This window comes from Triticum urartu, chromosome 4A (genome assembly GCF_056163025.1).
Source record: "Triticum urartu cultivar PI428250 chromosome 4A, HENAU_Tu73, whole genome shotgun sequence".
NCBI classification, from domain to species: Eukaryota; Viridiplantae; Streptophyta; class Magnoliopsida; order Poales; family Poaceae; genus Triticum; species Triticum urartu.
The window spans coordinates 573,594,217-573,602,854 of NC_141876.1; positions in this window are offsets into that span (position 1 = coordinate 573,594,217).

Here is an 8,638-nt window from a genome sequence, read left to right on the forward strand (position 1 = left end):
AATGTATGAAAGCTCAACAAAAGAAACTAGTGGGTGTGCATCCAACTTGCTTGCTCACGAAGACCTAGGGCAATTTTTTGAGGGAGCCCATCATTGGAATATACAAGCCAAGTTCTATAACGTAAAATTCTCACTAGTATATGAAAGTGACAACATATGAGACTCTCTATATGAAGAACATGGTGCTACTTTGAAGCACAATATATGAGACTCTCTATATCATGGTGCTACTTTGAAGCACAAGTGTGGAAAAAGGATAGTAGCATTACCCCTTTTTTATTTTTTATTTGGCCTTTCTCTTTTTTTATTGGCCTTTCTTTTTTTTGTTGTTTGGCCTTTTTTTTGGGACAATGCTCTATTGAATGATGATCATCACACTTCTATTTATTTACAACTCAATGATACAAATCGATACTAGAACAAAGATGACTCTATATGAATGCCGCCGGCGGTGTACCGGGATGTGCAATGATGCATGAGTGACATGTATGAAAGAATTATGAACGGTGGCTTTGCCACAAATACAATGTCAACTACATGATCATGCTAAGCAATATGACAATGATGGAGCGTGTCATAATAAATAGAACGGTGGAAAGTTGCATGGCAATATATCTTGGAATGGCTATGGAAATGCCATAATAGGTAGGTATGGTGGCTGTTTTGAGGAAGGTATATGTTGGGTTTATGGTACCGGCGAAAGTTGCGCGGTACTAGAGAGGCTAGCAATGGTGGAAGGGTGAGAGTGCGTATAATCCATGGACTCAACATTAGTCATAAAGAACTCACATACTTATTGCAAAAATCTATTAGTTATCGAAATAAAGTACTACGTGCATGCTCCTAGGGGGATAGATTGGTAGGAAAAGACCATCGCTCGTCCCCGACCGCCACTCATAAGGAAGAAAATCAATAAATAAATCATGCTCTAACTTCATCACATAACGGTTCACCATACGTGCATGCTACGTGAATCACAAGCTTCAACACAAGTATTTCTCAAATTCATAACCACTCAACTAGCATGACTCTAATATCACCATCTCCATATCTCAAAACAATTATGAAGTATCAAACTTCTCTTAGTATTCAACACACTCATAAGAGAATTTTATTATTCTTGAATACCTAGCATATTAGGATTTTTAAGCACATTACCATGCTATTTAAGACTCTCAAAATAATCTAAGTGAAGCATGAGAGTTCATCTATTTCTTCAAAATAAAACTACCACCATGCTCTAAAAGATATAAGTGAAGCACTAGAGCAAATGACAAACTACTCCGAAAGATATAAGTGAAGATCAATGAGTAGTCGAATAATTATGCAACTATGTGAAGACTCTATAACATTTAATAATTTCAGATCTTGGTATTCTATTCAAACAGCAAGCAAAGCAAAATAAAATGACATTCTAAGAATAGCAAACATCATGTGAAGAAGCAAAAACTTAGGATCAACCGATACTAACTGATAGTTCTTGAAGAAGAAAGGTGGGATGCCAACCGGGGCATCCCCAAGATTAGATGCTTGAGACTTCTTGAAATATTATCTTGGGGTGCCTTGGGCATCCCCAAGCTTGAGCTTTTGTGTCTCCTTAATTCCTCTCATATCACGGTCTCCCTAAATCTCAAAAGCTTCACCCACACAAAACTCAACAAGGACTCGTGAGATAAGTTAGTATAAACCATTGCCAAAACCTTATCATACTCTACTATAGCAAATCACTAAAATTATTATTCAACATTGCATACTAAATGCCTCTGCATATTTAATATTCCTATCCTCAAATAGAATCATTAAAGAAGCAAACATATGCAAACAATGCAAACATAATAGCAATCTGCCTAAACAGGATACTCTGTGAAGAATGCTGCAACATCCATACTTCCCTAGCTCCAAAAATTATGAAATAAAATTCCCACTGCAGTAAATTTATCAGAGATTAATATGCAAAAGGTTTCAACATTTTATCACATTCTTACTTTTCTACGGAATTATTGCAACAGCGGTAAACTTTCTGTTTTCAAACAGCAACATGTATACTTGTAACATAGGCATAGTAAAGGCTATCAATGCCACTTTTATTGAAATAAAAGATGTAAAACATTGTTATAAATAACAGAAAGCAAATCCTAACAAAATAAATTGACGCTCCAAGCAAAACACATATCATGTGGCGAATAAAAATATAGCTCCAAGTAAAGTTACCGATGAACGAAGACGAAAGAGGGGATGCCTTCCGGGGCATCCCCAAGCTTAGGCTATTGGTTGTCCTTGAATATTACCTTGGGATGCCTTGGGAATCCCCAAGCTTAGGATCTTGCCACTCGTTATTGCATAGTCCATCGAATCCTTACCCAAAACTTGAAAACTTCACAACACAAAACTTAAAGTAGAAAACTCGTAAGCTCCGTTAGTATAAGAAAGCAAATCACCATCATAAGGTACTGTAATGAACTCATTCTAAATTTATATTGGTGTAATATCTTATGTATTCCAACTTCTCTATGGTTCATACCCTCCGATACTACTCATAGATTCATCAAAATAAGCAAACAACACATCGAAAACAGAATCTGTCAAAAACAGAACAGACTGTAGTAATCTGGATCAAACGTATACTTTTGGAACTCATAAAATTCTCAAATAAATTGCTGGACCTGAGGAATTTATCTATTAATCATCTTCAAAAATAATTTACTAAATAGCACTCTCCAAATAAAAATGGCAGCAATTCTCGTGAGCGCTAAAGTTTCTGTTTTTTTACAGCATGATCAACAAGACTTTCCCCAAGTCTTCCCAAAGGTTCTACTTGGCACAAACACTAATTAAAAGCATAAAACCACATCTAAACAGAGTCCAGATGAATTATTTATTAGTAAACAGGAACAAAAAGCAAGGAACAAAAATAAAGTTGGGTTGCCTCCCAACAAGCGCTATCGTTTAACGCCCCTAGCTAGGCATGATGATTTCAACGATGCTCACAGAAAGGATAAGAATTGAAACATAAAGAGAGCATCATGAAGAATATGACTAGCACATTTAAGTCTAACGTGATTCCTATGCATAGGGATTTTGTGAGCAACCAACTTGTGGGGACAAGAATCAACTTGCATAGGAAGGTAAAACAAGCATAACTTCAAAATTTTAAGCACATAGAGAGGAAACTTGATATTATTGCAATTCCTACAAGCATATGTTCCTCCCTCATAATAATTTTCAGTAGCATCATGAATGAATTCAACAATATAACCAGCACCTAAAGCATTCTTTTCATGATCTACAAGCATAGAAATTTTATTACTCTCCACATAAGCAAAATTCTTCTCATGAATAATAGTGGGAGCAAACTCAACAAAATAATTATCATGTGAGGCATAATCCAATTGAAAACTAAAATCATGATGACAAGTTTCATCGATATAATTATTATTTATAGCATGAAAGTCATCACAATAATCATCATAGATAGCATCTTTGTTCTCATAATCAATTGGAACCTCTTCCGGAATAGTGGATTCATCACAAAATAAAGTCATGACCTCTCCAAATCCACTTTCATCAATATAATCATCATAAATAGGAGGCATGCTTTCATCATAATAAATTTGCTCATCAAAACTTGGGGGACAAAAAATATCATCTTCATCAAACATAGCTTCCCCAAGCTTGTGGCTTTGCATATCATTAGCATCGTGGATATTCAAGGAATTCATGCTAACAACATTGCAATCATGCTCATCATTCAAATATTTAGTGCCAAACATTTTATAGATTTCTTCTTCTAGCACTTGAGCACAATTATCCTTTCCATCATACTCACAAAAGATATTAAAAAGGTGAAGCGTATGAGACAAACTCAATTCCATTTTTTAGTTTTCTTTTATAAACTAAACTAGTGATAAAACAAGAAACTAAAAGACTCGATTGCAAGATCTAAAGATATACCTTCAAGCGCTAACCTCCCCGGCAACAGCGCCAGAAAAGAGCTTGATGTCTACTACACAACCTTCTTCTTGTAGACGTTGTTGGGCTTCCAAGTGCAGAGGTTTGTAGGACAGTACAAATTTCCCTCAAGTGGATGACCTAAGGTTTATCAATCCGTAGGAGGCATAGTATGAAGATGGTCTCTCTCAAGCAACCCTGCAACCAAATAACAAAGAGTCTCTTGTGTCCCCAACACACCCAATACAATGGTAAATTGTATAGGTGCACTAGTTCGGCGAAGAGATGGTGATACAAGTGCAATATGGATAGTAGATAATAGTTTTTGTAATCTGAAAATATAAAAACAGCAAGGTAGCAAGTGATAAAAGTGAGCGTAAACGGTATTGCAATGATGGTAAACAAGGCCTAGGGTTCATACTTTCGCTAGTGTAAGTTCCCTCAACAATACTAACATAATTGGATCACATAACTATCCCTCAACATGCAACAAAGAGTCACTCCGAAGTCACTCGGAGAATGAACGAAGAGATTATGGTAGGGTACGAAACCACCTCAAAGTTATTCTTTCCAATCAATCCGTTGGGCTATTCCTATAAGTGTCACAAACAGCCCTAGAGTTTGTACTAGAATAACACCTTAAGACACAAGTCAACCGAAACCCTAATGTCACCTAGATACTCCAATGTCACCTCAAGTATCCGTGGGCATGATTATACGATATGCATCACACAATCTCAATTCATCTATTCAACCAACACATAGGATCTCAAAGAGTTCCCCAAAGTTCTACCGGAGAATCACGACGAAAACGTGTGCCAACCCCTATGCATAGGTTCCCAATGTCACGAAACCCGCAAGTTGGTCACCTTAACATACATCAAGTGGCACGTGGTATCCCATTGTCACCATTGATATCCACGGCAAGACATACATCAAGTGTTCTCAAGTCTTTAAAGACTCAGTCCGATAAGATTACTTCAAAAGGGGAAACTCGATTCATTACAAGAGAGAAGAGGGGGGAAGAAACATCATATGATCCAACTATAATAGCAAAGCTCGCGATACATCAAGATCGTATCATCTCAAGAACACGAGAGAGAGAGAGATCAAACACATAGCTACTGGTACATACCCCCAGCCCCGAGGGAGAACTACTCCCTCCTCGTCATGGAGAGCACTGGGATGATGAAGATGGCCACCGGTGAGGGTTCCCCCCTCCGGCAGGGTGCCGGAACAGGGTCCCGATTGACTTTTGGTGGCTACGGAGGCTCCTGGCGGCGGAACTCCCGATCTATCTTGCGTTCTGGAAGTTTTAGGTCACATGGGTATATATGGGTGCAGGGAGGACGTCGGAGGAGCCACGGGGATCCCACGAGACAGGGGGCGCGCCCTAGGGGGGGGTGCCCCCCACCCTCGTGAGCACCTCGTGTCTCCCCTGATGTGGGGTCCAAGTTCATCAGGTGTGTTTCCTTCCAAAAATAACTTCTCCAGTTGATTTTGTTCCGTTTCGACTCCATCTGATATTCCTTTTCTTCGAAACACTGAAATAGGCATAAAACAACAAATCTGGACTAGGCCTCCGGTTAATAGGTTAGTCCCGAAAGTAATATAAAAGTGGATAATAAAGCCCAATATTGCCCAAAACAGTAGATAATATAGCATGGAGCAATCAAAAATTATAGATACGTTGGAGACGTATCATGATGCTACTGAAAATTATTATGAGGGAGGAATATATGCTTGTAGGAGTTGCAATAATATCAAGTTTCCTCTCTATGTGCTTAAAGTTTTGAAGGGATCCTTGTTTTTTCCTTCCTATGCTAGTTGATTCTTGTTCCCATAAGTTGTGTACTCACAAAATCCCTAGGAATAGGAAGTGGGTTAGTTTTAAATTTGTTAGTCATATTGTTCATGATGCTCTCTTTATGTTTCAATTCTTATCTTTTAAGTGAGCATCATTGAAATCATCATGCCTAGCTAAAATGCATTAAAGAAAAAGCGCTTGTTGGGAGACAACCCAATATTTACCCTTAATGTTTTTGTGTGTTATCATGATTAAGATACTGTATTAATCATGTATTATAACTTTTGTTTCAATAAAGTGCCAAGTAAGACCTTTGGGAAGACTTGGGTGAAAGTTAATGTGATCTTGCTGTAAAAAACAGAAACTTTGCACTCACGAGATTTGCTGCCATTTTTTATTGGAGAGTGAGATTAGGTTGATTCTTTTTGCATAAGATTAATAGACAAATTCCTCACGTCCACCAATTTATTTCATAATTTTTTGAGTAGCAGAATTATGGTTAGTGTTCAGATCATTACAGACTGTTCTGTTTCTGACAGATTCTGTTTTCATTGCATAGTTTGCTTGTTTTCTAGTTTCTATGACTTATATTTCTCAATATAAATTGTAGAAATGATATGGTACAGTAGGCATTGTGTGAGAACAATTATGAACCTTGTCTTTGACAGTACCAAAGTGAACGGTTTACTCTTTATCATACTAACCTATCTCATGAAGTTCCATTAAGTTTTGTGTGATTGAAGTTTTCAAGCTTTGGGTGAGATATCGATATGAGGAGAATAAGGAGTGGAAAGACCCTAAGCTTGGGGATGCCCGAGGCACCCCAAGGTAATATTCAAGGAAGACTCAAGCGCCTAATCTTGGGGATGCCCCGGAAGGCATCCCCTCTTTTGTCTTCAAAACTATCGGTATACCTTACTCGGAGCTATATTTTTATTCGTCACATGATATGTGTTTTGCTTGGAGCGTATTTTCAATTTTACTTGCTGTTTGAATAAAATCATTGGATCTGAATTATTAAATGAAAAAGAATCCTCCCATGGCTAGTTAATTATTTGACTACTTAGTGTCCTTCACTATTATCTTTTGGAGTAGTTTGTCTTTTACTCACGTGCTTCACGTATATCCTATGAGTAAATGGTTGAATAATTGAACATCATAACTCTGAATTTATATATGTTTCATATGCTTATACCATGGGGAGTAATGACTTCACATAGAATAAGTACAGGTAGTAAACTTATTGAAAGTTAGCAAACATAGAATTGGTCACTTGAACAATTCATGAAAGAATATTGAAGGAAGAGAGATTTCACATATAAATATACTGTCTTGGACTTCTTTTGTAATTGTGAGCACTCATTAAAATATGACATGCTAAAAGGTTGATGTCAGACAAGGAAGACAACATAATGGGTTATGTTTTCTTATATCCTAAATAAAGTATATTGTCTTGAATCATCCAACATGTTGAGCTTGCTTTTCCCCCTCATGCTAGCCAAATTCTTTGCACCAAATAGAGATACTGCTTGTGCTTCCAAACATTCCTTAAACTAGTTTTTCCATGAGAGTCCACCATACCTACCTATGGATTGAGTAAGATCCTTCAAGTAAGTTGTCATCGGTGCATGCAATAAAAATTGCCTTCGAAATATGTATGATCTATTAATGTGGAGAAAATAAGCTTTATACGATCGTGTGATGTGGAAGAAATAAAAGCGATGGACTGCATAATAAAGGTCCATATCACAAGTGGCAATATAAAGTGACGTTCTTTTGCATTAAGATTTTGTGCATCCAACCATAAAAGCACATGACAACCTCTGCTTCCCTCTGCGAAGGGCTTATCTTTTACTTTTATCTTCTACCATTATGCAAGAGTCATGGTGATCTTCACCTTTCCTTTTTACTCCCTCTGTCCCATAATATAAGAACGTTTTTGACACTAGTGTAGTGCCAAAAAACGTTCTTATATTATGGGACAGAGGGAGTACATTTTATCCTTTTGGCAAGAACATTGTGTTCGAAAGATCCTGATATATATATATATATATATCCAATTGGATGTAAGTTTTCATGAACTATTGTTGTTGACATTACCCTTGAGGTAAAACGTTGGGAGGTAAAACTATAAGCCCCTATTTTTCTCTGTGCCTGATTAAAACTTTCAACTCATAAATATCACGTGAGTGTCAGCAATTGTGAAAGACTAAATGATAGTTGAGTATGTGGAGTTTGCTAAATCAAAGCTCTGACATAGACCCTTCCTGAAAGTAAGATGAATTGCAATTGTTTGAAGACTGAGAATATAGTTTGTTAGTTTCAAGAGAGTTTATGATCTATACTTTAACATGTGAATAGCTTGTTACTTGATCATGAAAAGTTTTATGAAAATGAGCTACTGTTATGATATATAATGATGCTAGAAAAAGTGATTGGAACTATCATTGATGAAACATATGCACTTGCTAGCATTCACACTTCATAAATTATTTCTTTTATCATTTACCTACTCGAGGACGAGCAGGAATTAAGCTTGGGGATGCTGATATGTCTCCAACGTATCTATAATTTATGAAGTATTCATGCTATTATATTACCAACCTTGGATGTTTTATATGCTATTTTATATGGTTTTGGGACTAACCTATTAACCTAGAGCCCAGTGCCAGTTTCTGTTTTTTCCTTGTTTTTGAGTTTTACAGAAAAGGAATATCAAATGGAGTCCAATTGACGTGCCAATTTTTGACGATTTTTTATGGACCAAAAGAAGACCCCGGAGTAAAAGAGTTGGGCCAGAAGAGTCCCGGGCTGTCCACGAGGGTGGGGGCACGCCCACCCCCCCTAGGCATGGGCCCTGCCTCGTGGACGCCTCGGGCACCT